The sequence below is a fragment of the Microcaecilia unicolor genome, chromosome 11 (genome assembly GCF_901765095.1).
Source record: "Microcaecilia unicolor chromosome 11, aMicUni1.1, whole genome shotgun sequence".
Classification (NCBI taxonomy): Eukaryota; Metazoa; Chordata; class Amphibia; order Gymnophiona; family Siphonopidae; genus Microcaecilia; species Microcaecilia unicolor.
The window spans coordinates 184803917-184831604 of NC_044041.1; the positions used below are offsets into that span (position 1 = coordinate 184803917).

Below are 27688 nucleotides of genomic sequence, written 5' to 3' on the forward strand. Positions count from 1 at the left end.
AATCCTATCCTATTTGAACTGGGGGAGGAGGAGCTTGCCTCAACATCTTTTTAAAGTTAAATTTTGTCCTTGCCACTAATCGTTACCCAGTTTTTTAACGACTTTCAGGGTATTACATAGGTTAGAGCAGTGATTCCCAAACCTGGTCCTGGAGGCACCCCAGCCAGTCAGGTTTTCAGGATATCTACAATGAATATTTATGAGAGAGATCTGCATGCACTAACTCCACTGCATGCAGATCTCTCTCATGAATATTCATTGTGGATATCCTGAAAACCTGACTGGCTGGGGTGCTTCCAGGACCAGGTTTGGGAACCACTGGATTAGAGGAACAGGGACTGCAACAGGTAAATTTGAGATCTGGGTTTATCATATGTACTTGCTACCTTATTATAAAATAGCATATAGAAATAACACTAAATTTAGGGCTAAAATTGTACCTTACCTTTTGAGAGCCTTGTAGAAAGAATGTACCATTTTTATGAAAATATTATTTGCTTTATTTTATATCAGAGCTTCTGCTAACTATGGTTACTTTGTGCATAAGCAGTGAACTTGATTATTTACAGTAACAGAACTGGAGATTTTGGATATTAAATCTTAGAAGATGCAACTAAAACTACTTTGGATCTTTACCTCACAACAGCCAGATCTAACTGTTGTTCATGTTTTACCTCTTAAAGGAAGCATGAGAGAATATGGCATTTGCTGCAGTTTTGTTCTTCTCTGGTAAAGCTGTTCAGTTTTTCCTGCCCTGGTTACCAGAAGCTCTTAAGTGTGCCAATAAGCATAGAAATGTCAGATGCTGTCCAGAATGCATAAGTGTTCTGTTCATAATTTTAACTACTGCCTTTTATTACCTGACTATCAGGGAAGCGTGGTTGAGGCTGCCCTGACCTGAAATTTCATGATGCCGACTTTGCTAGGTGGGGTTTCGCTGAGGACGTTAGCCAGCGGATTGCTTGGTAAGAGAATTTCCTTTTTACAGCACTGTATTATCTTAAAATGGTCTTGCAAGGTATTTGAGTCAATTTGGTTGATGGGCTAGCTTTGTGATGTGACACCCGTTCTACATTGCCATGATGAAAACAAGAAAATCAATCCAAATTTACCTGTTGTAAGCAACTCTTGCTAAGTGGAGTGTGCATATTGATTGGATATCCATATTGTAGTAGAAAAGTAGAAACCTGTATGTTAGAAAAGTTATTTACAACGGGATTAATGCCCATTGTAGCTCACTTGAGCCCAGCAGGCTATGATTTGTATAGTATAAATCTTGTGTCCAGTCAATGTGGATGCGTAACTTTTTTTTTTTTGTAATTTAACTTCTTATCCTGTCCTTCTGTGGGATCTTGTCTTTCTGGCTTTTCAAAACCAAAATAATATTTTTACTCTATCTCTTTGAAATACAAAAAATGAGAGTAGGAAAAGATCAGCCTATCCAGACCAACACTCCACCCTACAGTTCCTTTCCCTCAGGGATTCTCTCTCAATGCTTGTCTCATGCTTTTTACTTCTGATATTATCTATTGCCAGCACCCCCATCTCCATATTTGCTTCCTTTCTGTAAAGAAATATTCTTCCTTAGTATCTCACTACACTTTGTAACTCTGAGCAAAACTTGGTGCTTAGAGTCTTTAAACAGCACTGGACCAAGAAACAAGCAGAGGAGACATAAGAATAGCTATACTGGTTCAGACCAATGGTCCTTCTAGCCTAGTATCCTGCATTCAGCAGTGGCTGATCCAGGTTACAAGTACCTGACAGAATCCCAATAATTCTCACCTGTTGAGTAGTGAATGGTAGTCTGATGTTGGAGTATGATTAATCTCTCAACTCTGCAATTGATGAAGGTCAACTGAAAGCAGCTATCATGGTTTTTAATGCATGTTAGCTCAAGCACACACTAACGTTAAGTGAGTTAAAACAGCCAGTGCAGTGTTAAAATGCACTAGATGCTTAACATGGGAATGGGCAGTGCACGAGCATGTGGGGGGGAGTGGCCAGCAGTGACGCACTAGTGATGACTGCTGATTTAGTCCTTCCATTTTGTTCCAGTTTCCACAGGTCAGAAAGCAGCAGCCAAACAACGGAGATGACCAAAGACCAGTGTATAGCCAAAAAGTCTCTTGAAACTCTTACCAGGAATTCACATAAAAACACATGGAGATACAACCATAAAAGAACCCGACACGGGCCATGTTTCAGCTATAATGCCTGCATCAGGAGTCCACAATACATAGGTCTAAAGAAAAAGAATAAAAATTATAAATTGATAACATGTATGTAAATATAAGAACAAAAGTAAAAATTTTCCATAAGTGTCTACACATAGAAGACCAAGCTAAAATGCAAATGATGCATGTATGATATGATGTAGGAATAATAATTCAAACAGAGGAAAGGGCATGTCCAAGGAGGCAACTATAATGTGTGCAAGATAAAAAGTTAAAATGTAACAGTGAGGCATACAGATGCTAAGCAAGTGATGTGTGAGCACTAATGCACATGAACCCAGGTATGTTCAGTGTGAAATCAATATGACCCAAGTGGGTCTGAAGAGAATTGAAAGAATGTGAATATCTAGAAAATTAACAGACCAACATGCATAGACTAACACATGTCTAGCTGTATTAAGAGAGAAACATGCAAAAAATCCCCCTACAACAATGTGTATGAGTTACACCTTACATGTTCAGATATGTGATGTGACAATGCGCATAAGAGCAAGCAAACCTTTTGATGCAACTTCAGTGGACAGCACTATAACATATCACAGACAGAAGAAAAGAGAAAAAAATGTTCTCCTTGACCTGTATACATAATGTAGCATGCACAGAAGTGCCCCAAAGCACTGAGAAGGGTACGTACTATATAGGCAAATAAGATGACACTCTCCCCTAGTACTGAAGAGCATTGAAAACCTATTGATAAAAAGTTTAAAAAAAAAAAAAAGTAAAGTCAAGAAAATGGTAAAAGCTTAAGCAAAAAAAAAAAGGTAGATGAAGTAAATTAAAAAAAATGTAATGCAGTACTTACAGTTGCAGCATACAGTAATCAAACCAGCTGCACTTCCTCTCTACAGTGTAGTCAGAGGATTCTGCCATTTAGTGAAAAACTAGTTTATATGTTGCTTATGAGGCAAAAAAAAAAGAAAGAAAATTGCAAATAAAATTATAAAAATAGGTTGAACCTAAAATGAGTAGCAAGACTACAGTGAAAGCTGTGTTGTCCAAAGAAAATCTTTAAAACTGTTATTTAAGATCAAAACGGGGTTAATGTGGAAAAATTTAAAAACAAACCAAAACAATTATAGAAACTGATATAGCGAGGTGTACGTACCTTGGAATGCTAATTTTTATTGAAAACACCACAAAAAAACACTTGAAAATGCAATCATTCCAGGATCTATTTCAATGACACAAATGACATCTGGTCAGGGAAATGCTGCAAGTGATCTAAAAATATGGTGGTTCTGCCTCAGTGTGGCTGAAATTAAGAAAAATGCAAAAAAACAAATGAAAAACTTAAAGGGACTGATGGCTTTAAAAAAGAGGAAGAGATGACCACCTGGATAGTCACATCTTAAAACCTGAGTCATGCAGTATGTATATGAATAAATAACTACATTGATTCATATGGTTTTATTTATATCTCTTAAAAGACAAATATGCTTAAAACTAATACTAAAGCACAATGTCATGATTAGATACATATGCAATAAGTATGTGATTGAAAACTAATAAAAGTAATGAATGTTACTCTAAAGAAAAAAAAAACGATAGTAAGACACAAAAATGCATGTTACAAGATTGTTGCTCAAAAGGAGTGCTCTTTTCAGTGATCACAACAGTGCAACATATGGAAACAAGGATGGATCATAAAAAAGGTCTGAGATCCATCTCTATGTTAAGGCCATTTGATTCAGCTGTTTTAAGATTATAAATAAAACATTCTTCTTGTATCAGTCTGACCCGTATTCCCACCTCACTATCATTTGTTTGCTTTATAACAAGAAAACTTAAATCGTCAATAGTGTGGTTCAGTGAATCCCAGTGTGTAACCAAGGGAGCAAAAGTAGAATTTCTAGAAATGCAGCTTCTGTGCTCTGATTTTTGTTTTTATCATTCACTTGTTTTTGCTGACAAATTAATTTGCACAGACAAATGATCATAAATCTAACGAGTGGAATTATAGTTGTTGGTGTGATGTAATTTTGATGGATCTTTTAGTGATTGGATGTGAGAAGACTCACAAAGTCACTGTATGTCTGCAAACTGAGCAAGAGCCTCAATAAGAATGACCTGTGTGTATAATTTCTCCCATAATGAGTTCAGGTAGCCAAGATGGAACAAGTTTCTCTTTTAGATATTGGCATAAGCAATGGTGAGTCTCTTTTCCCTCAAGCGTGGATGTCGTAAGATGTGCCAGTTTTTCCTGATCTTTTGAATCTAGTTGGCCTGTGCTCTTGATCTTTGCAGTCCTAATTTTATGCACTTTTGTAGATATCCTCTTTGTCTAAATTTGTTTGCCATAGTCTTTGCCTGTATGTGATAATCTTGGTCGGAACAAATTCTGCGTAATCTTAAAAATTGGCAATAGGGTAGGTTATATTTTAAACTCGTATTATAATTTGAGGAATGAAGAGAAACTTTTCATCTGTGGGTTTTTAAAAAATATACTTGTTCTGAAACGATACATTGTTTTCCTGTTCAAAATGTCTAAAAATGAAATTTCTTGAAGGTTATAATCTTGAATTTCTTTTTTTTTTTTAAATTGAAAATTTTTATTAAACACAATTTAAATAATACATTATAAGGCTATATAGCCTTCATAAGTCTTAAATACAACAGTCATTTGAGTTACATCGCAATATAACGTAAATTTTAATAGTTTTCTCCCTACCCTCCCCCCTCCCACTCCCACCCTCCTCCGTTAATCATAATCCCCTGCTTGGTGAGATCCCCCTATTCTGGCCTCGTATTAATCCATAATTTCTCTACATGGGTCCATTCTTTAGCATCAGGTTTATATTTGCCCATTCTCCTATCCGTCAACTGCTCTAAGCCCACAATATTTTTGATTCTCATCTTCCATGATGCAACAGTGGGACCAATTCTTTGTTTCCAATGAGCCGCAATTTCCAACTTTGCAGCTGCTAACCCCAACCTTTTAATCCGCCTTTGCCATTTCTGGCCCCGCTTGTTTCCCCACCCTAATAGGCACCATTTTGGCTCTATTGGGAATTGTGTATCTAGAATTTGTGTCAAATGCGTGGTAACATCAACCCAAAATGTTTGTATAGCCAGACATTCCCACCATATATGCATAAAGTTACCTGTCCCAGTATCACACCGCCAACATTGATCGGATGTCATAGGGTATATTCGTTTTAACCTGTCCGGTGTGTAATACCATCTGCTTAAAACTTTGTATGCATTTTCTTTTATTAATACACAAATAGATGCTTTTTTTACCTCCATACACACCCTTTCCCATTCCTTCACGCTCAATTCAATATTTAGGTCTCGCTCCCACGCATTCATATAAGGTAACTTCTTCATTTTATCTCCCCTAATATACCTATATAGTCTGGACACACCTTTCTTCCCTCCCTCCAGGGTCACCCAGATGTTTTCCAGTGTCTCTCTTTCCCGTGGGTCAGACTGCAGCCACCCTTGTCTCCTCATAAAATGCCTAACTTGTAAATAAGCATAATGATCAGAGTCTGGCAGATTAAATTTCCTTTGAAGGGTTACAAACTCTCTCAATACCCCTTCTGACATAAGATCCCTGAATCTTTTCAATCCCTTTTGATTCCACTCCCAAAAAACCCCTCCCTCTCGTCCTGCCGGAAACTCAGCTTCTTGCCGAATGTGTGCTAGGGTAGAGGTTTTAACCCCCTTCTTATATTTATTCTTTAATACATCCCAAATACGTTGCAAATGAGTTATGAACGGATTCATATGTTCCCGGTGTGGGCTATACATCTTTACCGATCCCCATACTCCTCGTTCAAGATTGCACCAAGGTACTAAGTCCTGTTCCAAAGTTGCCACTGGCGAGTTATGCCCTTTGCTCCATTCCGCCACCTGTTTTAACTGCGCTGCTTGATAATACCACAATATATTGGGTAGCCCCCTGCCTCCCTCCTCCACTTTCCCCCACATAATTCTTTTCGATATTCTGGCCCGCTTGCCCCCCCATGCAAACAGAGATATATCAGCTTGTAGTTTACTTAGGGCTGCTGTGGGGACCTCTATCGGCAATGTTTGGAATAGAAACAGCATCCGAGGAACCAGATTCATCTTTATCACAGCTATCCTACCCCACCATGACAACAGTGCGTTTTTCCACCTGCTCATGTCTGAGCGCAGCTCTCTGAACAGCGGAGCGTAATTCAATCCATATAATTGTGTTGTGTCCCCTGGTATCCGAATTCCCAAATACTTAAAATTATCTCGTGCATGCCTAAAGGGGAATTTTTGCAACAAGGCCTCCAGAAGGGGTTGTGATGCATTAATGCCCAAAATTTCTGACTTATCATAATTTACTTTAAATCCAGACAAATCACCGAAAATTCGTATCTCATTACAAATGTTAGTTAGAGTCCCATCCGGATGACTTACATAGAAGAGGATGTCGTCCGCAAATAATGCTATCTTGTGTTCCCATGCTCCCACTCTGAATCCCCGTATCAGTGTTGTCTCCCTAATCTTCTGTGCTAGTGGTTCAATTGCAATAGCGAAGAGCAGGGGAGAGAGTGGACACCCCTGTCTAGTCCCTCTCTGTATCTGTACCTGTTCTGAGTATCCCCCATTAACTTTTATCCTAGCCACTGGTGCTGCATATAATCCCTGGAGCCATGTTATAATCCCTGGTCCAAACCCCATAACCCTTAACACCTCCCACAGATAGTTCCACTCGACCCGGTCAAAGGCCTTCTCTGCATCAGTGGTTAACAGCACCATAGCCTCCTCCCTTTGCTGCACCTCCCATATGATGTTAAGCGTTCTCCGAATATTGTCAGCCACTTGCCTTTTGGGAATAAAGCCTGATTGGTCTTTATGAATTAACTGAGGTAGGAATATATTGATTCTTTCAGCCATTACCTTAGCTATTATCTTAATATCGATATTTATTAAAGAGATTGGCCTGTACGAGCCACATTGTGTTGGATCTCTACCTGGCTTAGGGAGGACCGTTATCCCTGCTTCATACATACTCTTCGGCAGCGTCCCCTTCTGAAAGCATTCATTCCCCACCCTCACTAATAGTGGTCCTAATTCCTTCCCCAACAATTTATAGAATTTGGCCGTGTACCCATCTAATCCCGGTGCTTTCCCCCCCTTTAATCCTTTGATTACTCCTGCTATCTCTTCTTCCTTAATAGGCTTGTCTAAATATTCCCTCTGTTGCTCCGTTAGCCTTTGTAGTCCCAGCCCCTCTAAATATTGTTGTATTCCTGCCTTGCTGGCTCTCGTTTCTTTAGCATAAAGGGCTGCGTAATACTGAGCAAATCGGTCCCTAATTTCCCTATCCTGATGAACTAACTGGTCTCCTGTCCCCTTTATCTTAGTAATAGTGTTACCTATCCGCTGTTGTCGAAGACTTCGTGCCAGCATTTTACCCGCTTTATTACTAAACTCAAAAAACTTCTGTCTCAGGAGTTTTCGATGATATTCCATTTGACGTAATTGAATTTGTTGTAATTCTGTCCTACATTCTTGCAATTCTCCCCAGATTCCCTGATTTCGACCATTTTGATGTTGGGCTTCTAAAGTGGCCAGTCTTTGCCGCACCCTCAGTTCTTGCAGTTGCCCCTCTCTTTTCCGCTGACTCCCTCTCCTGATCAAATGCCCTCTCACAACCGCCTTCAGGGCGTCCCATAGGATCCCCTCAGAGATTTCCCCATTGTCATTATGTTTTAAATAATCTTGCACCACTATTTTAATTTCTTCGCAGGCCTCTACAGTGTCTAGCAAGGATTCATTTAGCCTCCAAAAAGTATGTCCCCGTACTCTCCCTAATCCCTTCCAAGTGATCCAAATGGGAGCATGGTCTGACACATGGATGGTTCCTATGCCCGAATCTCTTACCTTCCCCCATAAGTTGCGGGACCCCCATAGTGTATCTATCCTGGTGTAAGTACGCTGTGCATGAGAATAAAAAGAATAGGTCCTCTGCCCCGGATGCTGCATCCTCCAAACATCAATCAAGTCCAGATCCTTGACCATTCTCAATAGTTTGGTCGTATTTGCCTGTCCCCTCCCCCTCTCACCTTTAGAGCGGTCCAAGTCTGACAAGGCCCAATTGAAGTCACCCCCTAGCATTATGTCTCCTGATACAAAGTGCAGCAATTCCAACCTTAGGGCTTCAAAAAAAGCACCCTGCCCCTCATTCGGTGCATAGACATTTATTAATGTAATTGGTTGATTATTTAGTTTACCTTTAACCGCTATGCACCTGCCCTGTCCTTCCACATATGTTTGTTCATGGACAAAGGCGACTGTATCCTTTATATAGATTGCCAGTCCTCCCTTTTTTCCCCCTCTGGGATCGGCCTGGAAGTATCCAGTGCCCATATTTTTATATTGTATTAATCTTTCATCTTTCTTTTGAATATGTGTCTCTTGTAACATGATAATATCCCAACGCATTTTATGAATTTCCCTATATATCATACTTCTTTTCTCAGGGGTATTCATCCCGTTCACATTCCATGAACCCACTGTTATCCCCCCCTCCTCCCTGCCCCCCCCCCCCGACCTTCCCCTCCCCCATTGAATCCCCTTGACTGGCCTCCAAATTTAGATGCCAGTTATGTCCCTAAGGAAGTGTCGTTCCGATGGGTTTTCCATCTGTAATTTATCCTCTGTGTCCCCCCCTTGCCCATCATCAACCATCTTATACAATCCCTCCTTTTAACATTTGTAACAGAAAAAGGATAACATTCTATGTTTCTTAACATAACTTCTCCTGTAGTGTAGTATTCATACCACCAGATTTATATCCGGGCAATTGCCCTGGAGCAAGAAGCTTTTTCAAGTCTCTGCGTCTCTCTCATGCTCTTGATCTTCGTGTGTTGGGCTTCTACTGGCGTTGCCTCTGCTTTGCCGAGTCCATCCCCCCGCACCTTTAGCAGTTTTGTTTTTTTGGGAGCTTTGTGGTGCCGTTGTTGCTTCTGGCAGGTCCGTGCAACCTAGCCCCGCCAATATTTTCCATGCATCCTCTATTTGCAATATTTTCCTTGTTTGACTGCCCACTGATACCAAAATGCCACTGGGATATAACCATCTGTATCGCAAGCCAGCTTTTTGCAAGTATTTAGTTATATCTTTAAAGTCCCGCCTTTTTTGTAGAGTAGCTCTCGCCAGGTCTTGAAAAATCTGCACCTTTGCATTGCTCCATGCAATCTCCCCCAGTGCACGTGCTTTCCGCCATACTGCTTCCTTAACTTGGAAATCATGGAAGCAAACAATTATGTCTCTGGGGAAGTCACTCCTCTGAGGTCCCAGACTTCGGTGGGCCCTATCAAGCTTTATTGTGGGCCCCTCCTGTATTTCCTGGGAGTCTTTTCCCTGATTCAAAATGTAGACACATATCTCTTTTACAGTCTTCTCTACATCTTTATATTGAGACTCTTCCGGCAAGCCTTTGAAGCGTAGATTGCACCGCCTGGAGCGGTTTTCCAAATCTTCTACTTGCTGCTCTATATTCAGTCTCATTTGCTGTTCCGTATTCACTTTCTTTCTCAGGGTTTTTAACTCTCCCACTAAGGCTTCCGTTCGTTCCTCAGTCTCCACTAAACGGTGGCCCATATCTTTTACTTCTTCCCGGAGCTCTGCTACAGCTGACTGGATGCTTTTCCTGGTATTTATCATCTCTGATTTAAGCTCCTGGAACCATCGGATGATTTCGTTTCTTTCTATCTCAGTCTCACCCGCGCTGAGCTCCTCCATCTCATTATCTGGTTCTTCTTCCTCGTTCGGCGCCATTTTAGCTCCGCTCTGCAGGAGCGCCACGCTCCCTTTTTTTACAACTCGTGGCGATTCCGCCGAGTATTTATATTTCGCCAACTTCTTTCTGGCCGCCATACGCTTTTATTATCCTTTTCCCACGTTCACTGTGTTGCTTATCTCGCTTTTATCATGGGGTAGACGCTTCTTTTTAGCTTTAACCCACGGAGCTCTTCGATCAGGCTACCGCTTACATCGGTGACGTCACTTCCTTCCTCCAATCTTGAATTTCTTATTGGGATCTCTGGTGTTTAATCACATGAAATTCGAGTCTAAGTTCCCTTTCCAACAAATATGTCATCAATGTAACGTCTGTATAGTTTTACTTCCGCATTGAAGGGATGGTCCATCAAGAAAACCTCCTCAAAATGGGTCATGTATAAATTGGTTACATCTGGCACCATAGTGGTGCCCATTGCAGTGCCCTTAATTTGTTGGGAAAAAATGGTTCTGAAAACAAAAATAATAGTAACAAGGGCAAGAATGAAGTGGTTTGTTTTAGTGCATTCTCCAAAATGATCAAGGCTTCTGTATGCGGGATATTAGTATGTAAAGAGTTTGTAGAGTGTGACCAAAAGTATATTAAAATCACTATCATACTCATTCAGTAAATTGATCATGTGAGAAGAGTCATTGACAAAGGATTTTGCAGAACCATTATCCTCTTGTAGAATAGACTTTCTCATAATGTCTCTCTTCCACAACAGAGGAGTGTGGGCTCCACCTTATGCAAACCACATATGAATCCTGCAACAAAGTACCTAGAACTTGTTTGGCTCTTGGCATTAGGCCTGTATGAAGACCTGTAGAATTGCTTGGCTGATGATATACCTTGTCTAGAAGATGACCTATGGGAAAGTCACAGATACAATAAATCAAATCAAGGACTTCTTTTCAGCTCCTGGAGGCACCCCTTCAAATCACTGGATTAAGTATCACAGAAGTATTTCTCCTGAAAAGCTATATTCTCCAAGGGTAAGCAGTATGAATTACGGTGTTACTGGTGGGTGACATTACCAATAGAGTCCACTGCGGATTGAGCACCCTCCAATCCCAAAGGATTTTTCTTCGTCCTCATTGGCATTGAGGTATCCTGATTCTGAGCTTCGGATGGAGGCCAAGAAGCATTGGCATCGGTCTCCCTCAAAGCACGGCATCAAGAACACCAAGGAATTGAGGTCTTCGATACTTTAGAAGCGCCCCCCCCCCCCCCCCCCCCCCCCCCCCCCCCCAATGTAAGGAGAGCTAATCCTTCTAGGATTGAGCTGAGACCAGGTCACTGATTCAACCCTAATACTTTTCATGAACATGACCAAACCATCTGAGCCTTAGCATTTACCGATGATGGCTTTTGAGGAGCATCTCTGGGTTATGAGGCACCTTCTTGCCTGGCACAATATTGTGGCATTGGAGGCATTGGCATCGACTCTGCAAGAGCTGCAGCTCATTTTCGATGTATTAGCCTGGTGGGAATACATCGGCTGAGGGGCACCAAAGCAGATACGAACCTAGACTGAGTTGATTTCTAGCCCCTCAGGAGAAAATTTCCTCGGGACACCAGCGGGAACCAATTCCGTGGTGTCCACATCCTGGACTGGACTGTGGTGTTGGTCTGAGGCAAGCACAAACTCAGATTCTCTTGGGAGAATATTTTTATGTTTGATTCAGGTCACTTCTGAGGAGAGATCCTTGGTCCTCCTTCAGACCCTTCTCTTCCACGTGAATAGAGAAAGTTGCCTTCAGAGCAGCTCTCCTCCTTTTAATTTTGTCAGGGAGATGGTTTAGTCCTGCATAGCTTCTTACCAGCACTTAATGAACATGAACTTGCAGAATGTACAGCTTGACAGTTTGCAGATGCTCTCCCTCTGGGGAAGGCCGAGAACCTTCGTCAGCTACTACTACTACTACTATTTAACATTTCTAGAGCGCTACAAAGTGTACACAGCGCTGTACAAACACAGAAGAAAGACAGTCCCTGCTCAAAGAGCTTACAATCTAATAGTAGCCTAAGAGCAGGAGTGTGGAAAACACATGATATGGGCAACCTTTGATGCTTTCAAAATGGCATCCAGGGCCTCTACCACCATGTGTATTTGGTTGTGCAAATGGGGGGTCAGCAGCAGGAGAGGAGAGAAATGGGTGTCTGTCAGGGGTTAATGGGTTTAACTTTTTTGTTTTGTAAAGCTTTCTCTTAAACAGAGAAGGGAGTTGACTCTGGTACCAGTTGGGTAATATAGGGTATTTGTTGTGTGTAGAGTTGATTTTAATGAGCATTTTATTGTAATCCGCTCAGATGGATGGCAGGCGATATAAATGTGTTAAATAAGGGGAGACACAGGGAATGGATGCAACAGGAGAGGAGAAAGGTGGGAGAGGGAGCAATGTGCTGTGGGAAGGAAGTGTGTGTTCAACTTTTCATTATATTCAGCAGGTTTAAAAAAAAACTTCCATGCAGTGGGAATTTACTAGTATCAAGCCATCCAGCCCAGAGGTGCTAAGATGAATTTTAATTAAAAGGTTTAATCGTTGCCCACCCCTAATTGAATAGCATGTTCAGGATAAACAGCCACGCTGAGCATTTGTTCAAAAGAATGTTTGGGCCAACAAAGAAAAAGAAAAACATGCCCAAAATGCATGTCTTAATGAAGCGCAACCAAATGTGTGATTAAAGTTTTTAATCGCACGGTTGATTGCGGTTCACATTTTTGATGGTTGCCCACCTCTGCTCTTTACTAAATGTTCCATATGTGGTGAAAACTCCAATCTAAATAAGTAATAATAATATAGCCCTGGAACTTGTCAGTATTGTCTACTGCCAGCAAATGGTTGCAGTCAGACTGGTGCAGCAGGTTCAGTTGAAGACATAGCTCTGAACAGCACTACACTGAACTTTTCTCACCAAATGGTTGTCCCAGACATACCGTTACTTCATGCATCACTTTCTCTTTTTGGAGGTGGGGGGGTCGGTGGGGGGGTAATTGATTCCCTTCACATTACTGAAGGGTGTACACCTGAACTCCCCTTTAAAGCTGGAAGAACCTATTGCCAGGGTCATCTAATTCAGGCTCATTGATCCTGGCAGATGACCTCATGGTCATCAACCCAGGTGATTCGCTGGTATGAATTAACTTCCATTTCACTATTTCTGGTGAGGCAGGGTGGGTTTCTTCCAACACCACCACACCACAGCAATGGCTTCTGTCTGCAAGTGGGAGGAGGCAGTGGACAAGTAGGTATCTGCAGTGGTGACAGAAGTCTTTTCTTGCCTGCGGCAAAACACCATCTGATGATTTTTTTTTCTGCCCATATAACCACAATATTCTGGCATTGTTTTCTGATTCCACCTTCAAAGTTTCTGGTGAGGAAGAATTCAGTCACTAGGCCTTCCATTTGAAATAAGGCAGCGGGATTGTCTAGTGTTTGACCTTTACATTACATTATTACATTATATACTAGACTTACATCCCGCTAATACAATGAATAGTTGAAGCGGGTTACGTTTTAAACGAGTGAACCACATGTTCAGATGTTGTATATCACTCAGTGTAATAAGTACAGTAAAGATGAACATCAATTAAGGACCAGTTTTTATGCATTAAAATACTTCTGAAATAGGCTTAAGTGAGTTTTTAAACATAGATAAAATGTAGGATACAAATGCAATCAATCAGTAGATAATTTCCCGTCTGTCTAAGTTCTAATGGTAAGGAGTTCCAAAATGATACTGCCTTAAAAGAAATAGAAGACAATAATCCCTTAAATCTAACATTAAGTACCAACATTGTCCTCTTAAATGATCAGACTAATAACCAGTGGAAATATTGACCAGTTTTACAACATATGTGGCCTCACTATGCAATATCCTAAAAACAGAGTCCCAAGTTTAAACTGCACCCTCAACTCCACTGGCAGTCAGTGCATATCAAACAAATATTGTGTAACTGAATCAAATTGATAAATCAGCCTGGCCGCTGTATTCTGTACCATCTGCAAACTATGCAACAAAGCTTTGGGGCAAACTGAAAAAACACAATAATCAATTCTAGAGAGGATTAAAGATTGAAATTTGGGGTACAAATGTAACAAATAAAACCACTAATCTGAAGGTGGAAGTAGTGAAATATTTCTTAATGTTTCGTACTTTTTTCAACAAGAAGAAAAACTTCTTAATAACTAAGTTGATATGTGATCGCATATTAAGCATGTTATCTAACTCTACACCAAGTACCCTTGTTGACATCAAAATGAAAATAGGCTGTCCCAATATTAAATAGTAGACAACTAAAAGAATAATCCACAGACCCCAACCAGAGAAATGTCATCTTTTCCTTGTTCAGTTTTGGGCTCATTTTCGAAAGAGAAGGGCGCCCATCTTTCGACATAAATCGGGAGATGGGCGTCCTCCCAGGGTCGCCCAAATCGGCATAATCGAAAGCCAATTTTGGGTTGCCTCGACTGCTTTCCGTCGGGACTACCAAAGTTCACGGGGGCGTGTCGGAAGCTTAGCGAAGGCAGGACTGGGGCGTGCTTAACACATAGGCGTCCTCGGACGATAATGGAAAAAAGAAGGGCGTCCCTGACAAACACTTGGGCAACTTTACTTGGTCCTTTTTTTTTTTTTTACGACCAAGCCACAAAAATGTGCCCTAAATGACCAGATGATCACCGGAGAGAATCGGGGATGACCTCCCCTTACTCCCCCAATGGTCACTAACCCCCTCCCCTCCCACCCTAAAAACATTTTTTTTAATATTTTTCCAGCCTCTATGCCAGCCTCAAATATCATACCCAGCTCCATGACAGCAGTATGCAGGTCCCTGGAGCAGTTTTAGTGGGTACTGCAGTGCACTTCAGGCTGGCGGAACCAGGCCCATCCTCCCCCCCCCCCCCCCCACACCTATTAAACTTGTGGTGGTAAATGTGAGCCCTCCAAAACCCACCAGAAACCCACTGTACCCACATGTAGGTGCTCCCCTTCATCCCTAAGGGCTATGGTAGTGGTGTACAGTTGTGGGGAGTGGGTTTTGGGGGGCCCAGCACCCAGGTGAAGGGAGCTATGCACCTGAGAGCTTTTTCTGAAGTCTACTGCAGTGCCCCCTAGGGTGCCCGGTTGGTGTCCTGGCATATCAGGGGGACCAGTGCACTATGAATGCTGGCTGCTCCCACGACCAAATGGCTTGGATTTGGTCGTTTCTAAGATGGGCGTCCTCGGTTTCCATTATCATCGAAAATCGGGGACGACCATCTCTAAGGTCAACCTAAATGTGGAGATTTGGGTGTCCCCGACCGTGTTATCGAAACAAAAGATGGCCACCCATCTTGTTTTGATAATACGGGTTCCCCGCCCCTTCGCAGGGCTGTCCTGCGAGGATGCCCTCAGGAAAACTTGGGCGCCCCGTTCGATTATGCCCCTCTTTGTCTTTCAAACAGTAATCCAATTTTCTTTTATAGCAAAACATTTCATAATACCAGTTAAGTATTTCAGACCATTTAGAATAAACAGGACACAAAATCGAAATATCGTGCATATGAAAGCCTCCTCCAAAGAAAATACCCAGTGATTGAAATAAACCATTAAAGTGTGGGTGAGCAGGGAGAGCCCTTCGGAACTCCACAGGGTGTTCCGTTCCATTTTACTGAATAAGGCCTGTTAGTAATAACTTTAATACAGATTTTGTAGCAGCCCAGGAAGGCCTCTTGTATGTGTTTTCACCTTGACTGCCTATAGGCCAGGCTCTGTGTGGGATAGCAGCCAATTATAGACAGGTGTTAGTGGCTTCAGGCTGGCAACTCAGTCCATGATGGGCAGATTGGATGAGGCTGATGGAGGGTCCGACCCCTGCAGTTGCTTCAGAATCCGTTGTCTTCTTGGAGGCTCTCCATTCCTTTTGACTTGTGGCCTAGCTCTTGGGTGAAGGAGGTTATGCCAAAGAGGGTATTAAGTAGCTGTGCTTGCCACTTTCCTGAGGGTCTAGAGGTCTGCCTCTCACCTAGGTGTGGGCCTAGCATTTAATTGGAGGACTGGTATCTGATTCATGCCCTATTAGCATGGAAGCTTGGGATTTTCTCTTTATAGAGTTTTTGCTGAAGGCCAGGGCCTAGAAGGTGGTCTGCCATGGAGAAATGGGTGCAAGGAGTCTCGATGTTGCACCCAGTCATTTTGTGGTTTTCAAGGAGGGTAAACAATTTGTTTCCCTTTGTCTGACAATTACTTGTTGTAGTCTTAAGTGCTCTTGTGGTCTCATCTTTCAAGACTCTTGGGGAGGGATGGGTGAATCTGAAGGATTTAATTTCAAAAGCTGGTGTGTGTGTGATGCAGGTCCTCTTGTGTAGGGACGTTTTCCTCTCCTTTTCTACAGTCTGTTTCACTGCAGTTGGTGCTATCACTTTATAATGCGGTGAAGGTTATACTACCCTTCACGTCATTCAGGCTGTCTACTTGCTGGGCTTCACTAGAGGGGACCATGAAGATTGCAGGATTGCCTTAGTTGTTTGAAAAATTTTACTTCAATATTGAAGATATTCACCCCTTTGGGGATCAGATCACCTCTGTTTTCCTTGAGCTTGAGTACAAGAGAGGTGGCTTCAAAGTTCCTATATTTCTTGCTGGCTTAAGAGGCAGCTCAGCATACTTTTGAAAACTCAAGGAAGACCCAGCAAGCATTAAATTTTGCTCTTTGAGAGCCCAAGAGGTTTCCAAGGGACAGAATCAGAGGTAGTTGTACTGTGGGGTATCTGCAGGGCATTAGGCATTACAAGTTGGGCACCCTGAGAAAAGCAGTTTTTCAGAGGTCCGTGTCTGCCTAGTACCTGTGATCATGAAGTTTGGCTGTGTCCCACTTTGGACTGGTCTAGAAGGATAAGGAAAGCGAAATATGGTCTTACCTGGTAATTTCCTTTTCTTGTGCTAGACTACTCCAGGACCTTTTCCAGAAGACTAGGGTTTCAGTTTTACCTGCATCTGGTGGCTCAGTTTATGGATATCTAAGAGAAATTTGTGTAAATATTCAGTTTTGTTTTGTTTTTAAACTTTAAACTTTGCTCTCCTATATATTCTATACCATAAGCTTGGGCAAGATTATACTTGCAAGTTCCAAGGCTGCACCACCCCATATTCTGTCGTCAGTGAAAGTCAGTTCTCTCTGCCTTCATCTGCTGACTTGTCAGCATGACCCACTTTTCTGAACTGGTCTAGCAGGATGAAAGGACAGGAAAGTTGGCAGATAAGACCAAAGTTAAACAGTTTGATTTGAATTTATAGGTATATTTTGGACACCACAACGTGGATGTAATCAAGCTTCATCTGCAAGCAGGCAGTGGGATACTGTGTAGGCATTGTTTTTGTTTTGTTTTTTTAATCAACTAATAGTAAATTGTATGCATAGAACATCTGGCATTAAAAGAAAGCTGTCTTCTGTTGCCATAATTATGTGATTGGAGATAGTAATGGCTTACTATTTAAAAAGATGCCATTTTCTTTTATTCAATGTTTCCTTATCCATCTCATGATAAGGAGGGCATGGTCATGTAGAGCTGAAAATACTATTGCAAGCCATATACTAAGAAAGAGAATAGTAATCTAGCAACAAGATCATGTATTTTGTGTGACTGAAATGGTTAAAAAAAAAACCCCACCTGTGTAAGTTGTCATTCTTTTTTTCCCAATTTACTCACAAATTCATTATTACTACTACTACTTATCATTTCTATAGCGCTACTAGATGTACACAGCGCTGTACACTGAACATAAAAAGACAGTCCCTGTTCAACAGAGCTTACAGTCTAATTAGGACAGACAAACAAGACAAATAAGGGAATTAATGAGGTGGGGATGATAAAACATGGGTACTGAACAAGTGAGTAAGGGTTAGGAGTTAAAAGCAGTTGTTTTTTTTGTTCCAAATTTTGCAGTGCTTTTAAATGCATATTTATTGTAGGTATCCTGAAAACCTGACTGGCTAGTTGTGTCCCAGGGACTGGGTTGAGAGTTAGTGCCTTCAAGTAAAAGTGCCAATGAGGAAAAAAATAAATGAGCGATGGGCCTGTTTGAGTCCTTTGCAACTTCAGGTAAACAAAATCCTTAAAATCAACCCGATTTTATTACAGCGATAATGGAAGGCGAATCAGAGAATACTTGTAAGATATCCACTTGAACAGAGATCTTGAAAAATAAAGTGATCTATTGACTTTTGTGTCAGCTGCCTGATTGTGAAGGACAGTGTTTGAAGGTGGTGTGAAGAGGAGAGTACTATGGCGCATGTGTAGTGGGCCTTTACTGAGATAGAGACAAATTGATAACATTAAAGGCACTCTCTAAGATGAGATTCTATGGGCTCCAGTCTATTTTGCACTGGGGCTATGGTATCAGCTGTGCACAGAAAAAGGCAAAGGTAATAAGCCACCAGCTGGTTGCTGCTAAACATTGTGTTGCTGCAAGATGGAAAAGTGTACAAACAGCCTCACAATCTGAATGGTTGCGTAGGGTTTGAAATGATTGTATGAAAAAGCTGACTTGTGAAGCAGTAGTCAATAAATAATACAATAGTTTAACTAAACCCTTAGGACAAAGGACACAAATGGCAACTTTGCTTAAAATGCTAAGGAAGGAATAACGCCAGTGTAAAGTGTGTATGTGCATCTAGTTGAGTTATACTGTACAAAATGTGAATATATGATATGCTGCCATTCTATAGGCGAATGAATTGCTGCTCTTCAAGTTTTTAATCCAGTTAGTGAGGAGCAAACTTGCAATAGAAGAGGAAAGGCAGGCCCTAAATAATGCGGGAGACTGTATTACAAATTGTGCTAGCACGTATTGTAAGACTCGGCAGTTGCTTAAACAGTTTTATGCTGAATGTCTAAATTCATCTTCCTTATCCTACTAGACCAATGGTAATGGGTTGAGCCCCGCTACCAGCAGATAGAGGTAGAGATACTGAATATTCGGTGACATCATTGGTTTAAGGGCTGGTGTGGCCTGGAATTCTGCAGTATTTCTCGGTCTCCAGCAGATGGTATAGGTAGATCTGACTGGTACAGCAGGTCCCTTGTGTAGGCCTGAGGTTGAGTCCTTGGCCTAGGCTCTGGGATTTGGGCCATAGTCCTTCCCCAGTTGAGCTTGGAGGCATTTCTCCCCTCCATAGTCCCAATGAGCTTTAGCTCAGTGAGGCTCTCTGGCAGTGTTTTCTTTGTGTGTGTGTGGGGGGGGGGGGGGGCACCCATGCTGATAGATATAATTTCCTCTTAGTTCGCTTTTCAGCTTATTCCTGGCCTGTTGGGAGAATAAAGTTTAAAAAAAACAAAATTAAGATGAGAAGTCCACATACACCTGTGCAGCCTTTGCAATCTGAGGAGATGCCTTTGTTGTGCATTCCTAATTGGCTACGGTATGCTTTGAACCATCCTTTCTGCCCAACATGGTGGCCAGAGTTGAATCTGGCACTCTGCACAGGTTCCACTTCTTTATAATTAAAACATTGGTATACTTAATCTCTATCTCTCCCTTCCAGTTTTGGGGCATAGACCGTAGAAGTCCGCCTGGCATTGGTGCTACTTCCCAACTACTGGAGTTGTTGTCGAAGTCCACTGTATTCTTGATCCTGATCTGTTTTTGCCATTTATGGGACAAAGACTCTAAAAGTCTGCCCGGCAGTGTCCTCACATTTCATATTACTGGAGTTTCCTCAAATCTCTCTCCAGCCCATCCTAAACTGTTTGCTGTACACGGGACTCAGACCGTACAAGCTAGCTCAGCATTGTAACTAAGGTTGCTTAGTTAATGCAACCAGAGTCACCATCTAAGCACCACTTGACATGCAAACACATATGCAACCCTTTAAGTTTTTCTTTTTATATCGTTGATTGTCTAGTTAGAGATACTCTATATTCATTTCATGCCTTTTTGAATTATGCCACAACTTTTTTTTTTCCACCACCTCCTTTGGGAGAGCATTCCAGGCATCAACCACCCTCTCTGTGAAAAAGAATTTTCTGTTATTACTCCTAAGTCTACCACACTGCAACCTGAATTCATGTCCTCTAGTTTTACCACTTACCCTCCTGTGGAAAATATTTGTTTCTGTATTAATACCTTTCAAGTATTTAAATGTCTGTATCATATCTCCCCTGTCTCTCCTCTAGGGTATACATATTCAGGTATTCCAGTCTCTTCTCATATGTCCTTTGGCGCAAGCCCTATACCATTCTTGTTGCCTTCCTCTGGACCGCTTCGTTATCTTACATCTATAGCGAGTACTGAACACAGTACTGAACAACAACTTGTACAGGGGCATCAACACCGCCTTCCTTCTGCATGTTACACCTCTCTTTATACAACCTAACACCCTTTTGGCTATGGCCACCGCCTTGTCACACTGTTTTGTCACCACATCCTCGTATACTATCACCTCAAGATCCCTCTCTCCCTGTCTATGCATTTCAGCTTCTCACTGCCTAGCATATACGTCTCCTTTGGATTTCTACTCCTTAAGTGCATCACTTTGCACTTCTTAGCATTGAACCAGACATTAGACCATTCTGCAGATTCTTTTTCATGTTTTCCACTACCCCCGGAGAGTCCACTCTGTTACAAATTTTGATATCATCCGCAAAAAGGCAGACCGTAACCCTTTGGCAATGTTGCTCATAAATATATTGAACAGAATCGGCCCCAGCACCAATCCTTGAGGCTCTCCAGTACTCACCTTTCCTTCCTCAGAGTGAATTTCATTAACCACCACCCTCTGGCATCTGTTGGTCAACTAGTTCCTAATCCAGTTCTCCACTTCAGCCTGTCAAGTTTATTCAGGAGCCTGCTGTGAGGAACCATGTCAAAGGCTTTGCTGAATTCTAAGTAGATTACATCTAGCTCATATCATTGATCCAATTCTCTGGTCACCCAGTCAATTTGGCACGCTTTACCTTTGGTAAAACCATGTTGTCTCTGATCTTCTAACCTATTTGGATTCCAGGAAATTCAGTATACTTTCCTTCAGCATCGCATCCATTACTTCTCCAATAATCGAAGTGAGGCTTACCGGCCTGTAGTTTCCAGCTTCTTCTCTGTTACCACTTTTGTGAAGAGGGACACATCTGCTGTTCTCCCATCCCAAGGAACCTCCCCCATCTCCAAGGATTTATTAAACAAATCTTTAAGAGGACATAAGAGGAAATGCTAAATTTAATTTCTCCCAGGGGCGTAGCTATCATTGAGCGAGCCTTGCAAACCGCCCAAGGCTGCCTGCTGTTGCACACCCACAGGTCTCAGCATTTCTCCCCCTCTGCCCCCTTGCAGGTCTGGATCCCCCCCCCCCCCCTCCAATCAGGGTCTCAAAGTCTAAAACGGGCAGCCAGTAAAAGCGAGGTAAACGGACTGCCTGTTGCCAACACTCAGAGGCGGGATGTGGCAGTGGAAAGGCCTGGTGGTGCCAGCTAGAAGCAGTCTTTATCTCACTTCCTCTGCCTGCTGCGCTTTTTGATGTCCCAGGGGGTTTGGGAGAAATGCAGGGTGAGGGAGCAAAGAGGAGGGGTGAGCATAGGGGTGGGTAACCTCTGTTCTCGAAGGCTGCAGCCCAGTTGGGTTTTCAGGATTTCCCAATGAATGTATGAGATCTGTTTGCATGCACTGCCTCCATGGTATGCAGATGTATCTCATGCATATTCAGTGGGGAAATCCTGAAAACCCAACTGGGTTGCAGCACTTGAGGACTGAGGTTGCCCACCCCTGGATTAGATGCTTGGTGGGGGGGAGTGCGGAGAAAGAGGGGTACTAGACCTGCTAGGGAAGAGGAAATATGCTGGGACCTGTGTGTGTGTGTGAGATGGGGGGTGGGGGGGGGGTGTTGAGGCAGAGGGAAGACAGAAAAGGTGAGAAATGATGTTGAACTGAAAAGGGTGAGTGGAGGGAATAGAGATGCTGGAGCTTTGGGGTAAGTGGAGGGAAAAGAGAGAGAGACTGGACCCTGAGGGAAAAGGAGAGATTCCAGGCTGGGGAGAGTGTGGGAGAGATGCTAGGGGAATATGGAAGGAGGGAAAGAGGCAACAGGCTGGATAAGCAGAAAGACAGGCACACTGAGAAGATATTCTGGACACAGGGAAAGGATAGGAACACTGAGAAGACAGGTGATGAGCATGAGGAGAGGGATAGAGATGAAAGATGGATAATGAACATTGAGAAGAGATATCAAAATGACGGGAGACACTGGGAAGAGAGTTGAGAGAGGAACAGACAAGCAGAAAAAAGAAAAAGGTAAAGAAAATGTTTGTTTATTTTCTGAATTTATTGTAGTATGTCAGCTTTAGTAAATGTGATATCTTGCATTTCTATTACTATTACAGGTTTTCTATAGAAGTCTGAAATGTGTTTGGTTTTTGCAGGGTTTGTTTACTGGAGCTTTGAAGGGGTTTCTCCACTCCCCATCCCAACTACCTTGGGAGAGATGGTGTTGTTGGGGGTGGGGGGGTGGGGAGGTAGTCTTAATATCTTTATTTTTCCACCCAGGGCCTATTTAGTCCTAGCTATGTCACAGCTTTCTCCATACTTTCAGTTATCTTTGACAAGAAGTCATGTTCTCTGTTCCAGTGGGCATTTTAGTGTTTGGCTTGCAGTCTGCTGTTTGTAATACAGTTTCAAAGAAATTCTTGGTCATGGTTACAAACGTGCTCTAAATGCTCCATGTTAATCACTGAATTCCTAATTCAGCTCAATAAGGTTCAGATTGTTGCCTTTAGTCATCTGCAGACTTGATGCTTTTAAGGACATTCAGAAACTGGACCCATAATACAAAAAGTAACATTAAGGACTGCTGTGCAGTCATGTCTCCAATTCCATCATTTTTTTTTTTCACTGATGCCATATGTATTATACCATTTGCTTGTACCCCTTCATTTATTGCTATGCCATTTCTGGTTTTGTTGGCTTTAGAAAAATATTCCAATTATGCTTATTAACACCATTTTTGATTCTTTCTCTTTGTGCAGTGTTCTCCACACCTCTGTCCCTTCCCCCCCATACTAGAACATTTCTTGGTCTACTGGTTAGGCTTCAGAGAGATGACTATTCACAAATTGATAAACTGTGACCAGGGGAGAACAGACTGGATCCAGATCTTTGAGGAAGTATATAAATTAGAGAGAGGTGACTTTTGGAGCTCCTGCTAAGATTGGCACAACACTCAAGGGAAGAAAGTCCTTTACACAAAGTAAAATGATTACGGTGGTGACCTTCAGATGGAAGATTTTTAGTTTAATGCAGGTTCCTGATGTACTGGGAGAGAAAGTACTCTTTAACAGTTAGAGGTGGTAAAGATTCCTCCTGTTCATGTCATCCATTTTTTTTTTTAAACAGATGCAGTGTATGAGCTGATAGCCAGATCTATAGCAGAGGACGATTACCTGATGCCCATTTTGGCTAAAGAAGTGAAATATAGATCGTTCATGAAAGCTCACTCGGTAAGCCACCTTCTCTGAGACCAGTTTATTTGGGGGAACAAACCGGATAACACAGTTTCTATACAAAAGCATTAGTGATCATTTGTATAACTGAGCTACTGTTCACACATTTTTGGATTGATTTTCAGAAGCAGCAACATAGACGGGAGAAGAGTAGGTTATCGAGGAAATCAAAAGTGCAGGGTGCAATTAACTGTGTAGCTAAAACGCTTTAATCCCAGTGTTTAGAAATACTTGAGAGTAAATATTCTTAGAAGTCATAAAATGATACAGCATTACATTTTGAGACATCTCAAAATGTTCTCATAAGCCCATAAGAGGGCAGTATTGTTGTTCCCACCATAACATTTAGATGTTAGACACATTCCTTTATATTCCAGTAACTAAATGGTGAGGTTTGTGGACTTTTGCACTTAAGAAAGACGTGTTAAATTCTGTTTAGGGCAAGGATCATTCATTTGTCATACTGCCTTTCTTTCGTACAACCAAAGCAGTTTACATATTGTAAACAGGTATTTCTCTGTCCCTAGTGGGCTCACAATCCGAGTCTACCATTTGGACTAGATACAGCTCTGTGTATTCCTCAAAAGTTCTAATGGCTGTAATAGTTCAGCTTCAGTTAGAAAGGATCTACCTCTTTCTCGTTATGACATACCATCAAGCCCAGCATCCTGTTTCCAACAGTGGACAATCAAGGTTACAAGTACCTGGCAAGATCCCAAAACAGTACAATAAATTTTATGCTGCTTATCCTAGAAATTAGCAGTGGATTTTCCCCAAGTTCTTCTTAATAATGGCATATGGACTTTTCTTTTAGGAAGGTATCCAAACCTTTTTTTAAAACCTCAATTTTTTTTTTCAATATGGGGAGGGGGGGAGAGGATTGTTTTTCTGTTTGTTTGCAGATCAGTGCTTATCACAAAATAAGATGGGTCCAATGTTTTATATTTTGCAGGAATAAGTAATTTTTATATTGTAAAATCTGAATTCTGTGGCCATTGAGAGAGATGCTTCCATAGGGCACAGATATGACCACACCCAAGGACAGGCATGGACTATAAATGAAAAGTACAATGGCAAGATTTATATAATCACAGATGTTAACTACTACTATGGACTAAGAAAGAAAAACTAATCATGATCACTCATTAGTACAAATTAAATGGATAGATATTAAAGGGAATGTAGTATTTTTATCAACCTGGGAAGCTGCGTGAGGAAAGTAGGGTAACCAAGGGAAGTATCTTTCTGAAAGAGATGACTGAAGACACATCTTAATAAACTGGGTGAAACTAGCTATGATCTAAAGAAACCAACGGGCTCATTTTCAAAAGAGAAAAACGTCCAAAAATTGGCATAAGTCTGCATTTGGATGTTTTTTTCACAAAAACATCCAAATCAGTATTTTTGAAACCTATTTTTAGATATTTTTCTCTGAAGTCCGCCAGAAGTGCGTCCAAATCTCAAGGGGGAATGCCAGGGGCATGTTCAGGGCGGAACATAGATGTTTTTCAGCCATAGTGGAACAAAACAAAACCGTCCAGGACTAAAACGTAGATGTTTTGAGCTAGACCTGTTTTTATTACAAATAAGTTACAAAAAGGTGCCCTAAATGACCAGATGACCACTGGAGGGAATCAGGAATGACCTCCCCTTATTCCCCCAGTGGTCAAAAACCCCCTCCCACCCCCCCAAAAATGTGATGAAAAACATTATTTACCGACCTCTATGCCAACCTCAGATATTATACTCAGGTCCATTAGAACAGCATGCAGGTCCGTGGAGTAGTCTAGTGTTGGGTGCAGTGCACTGCAGACAGGTGGACCCAGGCTCCTATCTCCCTGTACCTGTTACACTTGTGGTGGAAACTGTGAGCCCTCAAAACTCACCAGAAACCCACTGTACCCATATATACTGTAGATGCCCCCTTCACCTGTAAGGGCTATGGTAGTGGTGTACAGTAGGGGGTAGTGAGTTTTGGGGGGCTCAGCACACAAGGTAAGGGAGCAATGGTGAGATGTGTACCTGGGAGCAGTTTATGAAATCCACTGCAGTGCCCCCTAGGGTGCCTTATTGCTGTCCTGGGATGTCGAGGACCAGTCTACTAAAAATGCTGGCTCCTCCTACATCCAAGTGGCTTGATTTTGTGCGTTTTGCACTTGGACGTTTTTTTTTTTTTTTTTCTTTTTTTCAAAAATTGACCAAAAAAACAAAACGTCCAAATCACAAAATGTTGTTTGGTACAGTATTTTTGAAAACAAAAGCTAGACGTTTTTCTTCTTTGAAAATTTTCTTCTTTCCTATTCGGAATTTGTACATTTTTTTGCAAAACGTCCAAAGTCAGGCCTAGACGTCGTATCGAAAATGCCCCTCATGTGTTCCAATGCTTAGAGGAAAATTGAATAAATCTAGTCATTAACATAGCTTATCAAAAGGTGAACTGATTTGGCAGAAAGAAGTGTGGTGCCTTCAAAGGGATGTATTTTTATCCATATATGTTGCTGGGGGGGGTGTTGTGATTTTTTTTTGGTTTTTTTTTTTTTAGAAATAGAGCACAAAATATTTTTATTGGCATAGAGATGATCAAGCAGTAGTAGACACCTTACTGAGAAGTGGCTTTAGGAACTGCTGCATATATTTATCCTTTGGTCTGTGATAGATGAAATCCTAGTGATGACCAGGAGACCATGCATTTCAGAAATCCTATCCCTTACAATTAGTGTCAACTTCCTTTCCACCTTTGGATGTCTTTGACCAGGTCCAAATCTCTCTCCAATTTTCCTGCCTGTCTCTGAGGTTATGGATCCACAGGGTGTAAAATAGAAGTACTGCCTCCCTTTGCAAAATACAGTAGATCCTTGCAGCAATGGACTATATGGTGGGAGGCAATGATTTTTGTGAGAACCCATTATTCTTGAGGGTTTCCTGCTAGCATCCATTCCCCCCCTCCCCAAAATTGAGCATTTTCCCTCAAGGAAGAGATCCCCTGCAAGTATCAACACCCTCCCAAAGAGCCCCCCCCCCCCCCCCCTCCCCAGTTCCTTCCTTAAAAATGCCCTGGTGGTCTAGGATAAGGATAGGACAGACAGGAGCCAATCCCCAGTTGCTCCTGCCCTCATTGGCTCCAGCTTCAAAAATGTGGCTGTGACCTCTAGTGGTAGTACTGCAAAACTACAACTATTTGTTGGCCACCATTTTGAAGTTGGAGACAGCATGGGCAGGAGCTACTGGGGGATCACTCCTGCCCTTCCTACCCTAGACCACCAGGGTGGTGTTCAGATAAGCCCTGGCTTTGGGGGGGGGCCTCTTCGAGGGGGGTGTAGATGCTTGTGGGGGCATTCTTCCAGGGGAGGGAACTGTCCTTTGTTCCTGATATCCATTGCTGTGAAGATCTACTGTAACCCACATTGTTGTCTTCCCCGTTTTTCCTGCATTTGACTTGCTTTTGATGTCTTTATTCCTTTCTCTGTCGTTTCTCTTTTTCCCTAGACAGGTCATGGTCTGATATTCATGGGACACATTTAGAATGTCTCCATGATGGCAGCAATACCAAGGTCTGAGCAACATTTTTAGTCTTATGTTTTTAAGCCACACGAGTACGGTGGTTGGAAGAGAGACTGAATAAAAAGGGTGTCAAGTTGTTGAGTGCCCTAGAAGTATGAATGAAGGATGTTTATAAATAACTCTGTTGTGTGGGAAGAGTTTCATTATACAAAAATATTTAGTGTAAATTTATTACCTGTCAATCCAAGGGGGGCAAAAAAAAACCTCCCAGCCCTTGGCAGATTACATTTCAACACAAAATGTACATGGAAATAACAAACTGAGAAAGTATACAAAAATAACAGTGACTCAGATAAATGAATTAGAGCTACCTGTTCCATTTGTTAAAGCTTATGGAAGTACATCTTTAGTCTTTTTAATATGAAACCTTCTACATTAATGCTTACTAAACTTTCTGTGGCCACAACTTCATTCATTATCGCTGCCACAGAAAGCACAGTAGGCCAAGAGGCCTTTTTCCATCCATGTTGCTGCTGTTACTGCTCCTGTCCCTCCTACAGCGTTGGCAGCCAACTCTCTGCTGTCATCCCCGTTTTCTGTGGAGCCAGCGCAGGCCTAATTATAGCGCTGATTCATTGGGAGGTGTGGAATGATGATGAAGGTCCTTTTTTTAAAAATTTGGCTTATTGTACATTCACTCTAACTAGTAACCCAAA

The 27688-nt window shown here is 41.9% G+C and overlaps 1 long non-coding RNA gene across 1 annotated transcript; it reads left to right on the plus strand.

The window, feature by feature from the left end:
• Positions 1–657: 657 nt before the first annotated feature.
• On the plus strand, positions 658–27103 carry LOC115480467. The gene is made up of 3 exons (XR_003943829.1): positions 658–965; positions 23365–23468; positions 26958–27103. It is a non-coding gene; the product is annotated as an uncharacterized LOC115480467 (long non-coding RNA).
• Positions 27104–27688: the final 585 nt, after the last annotated feature.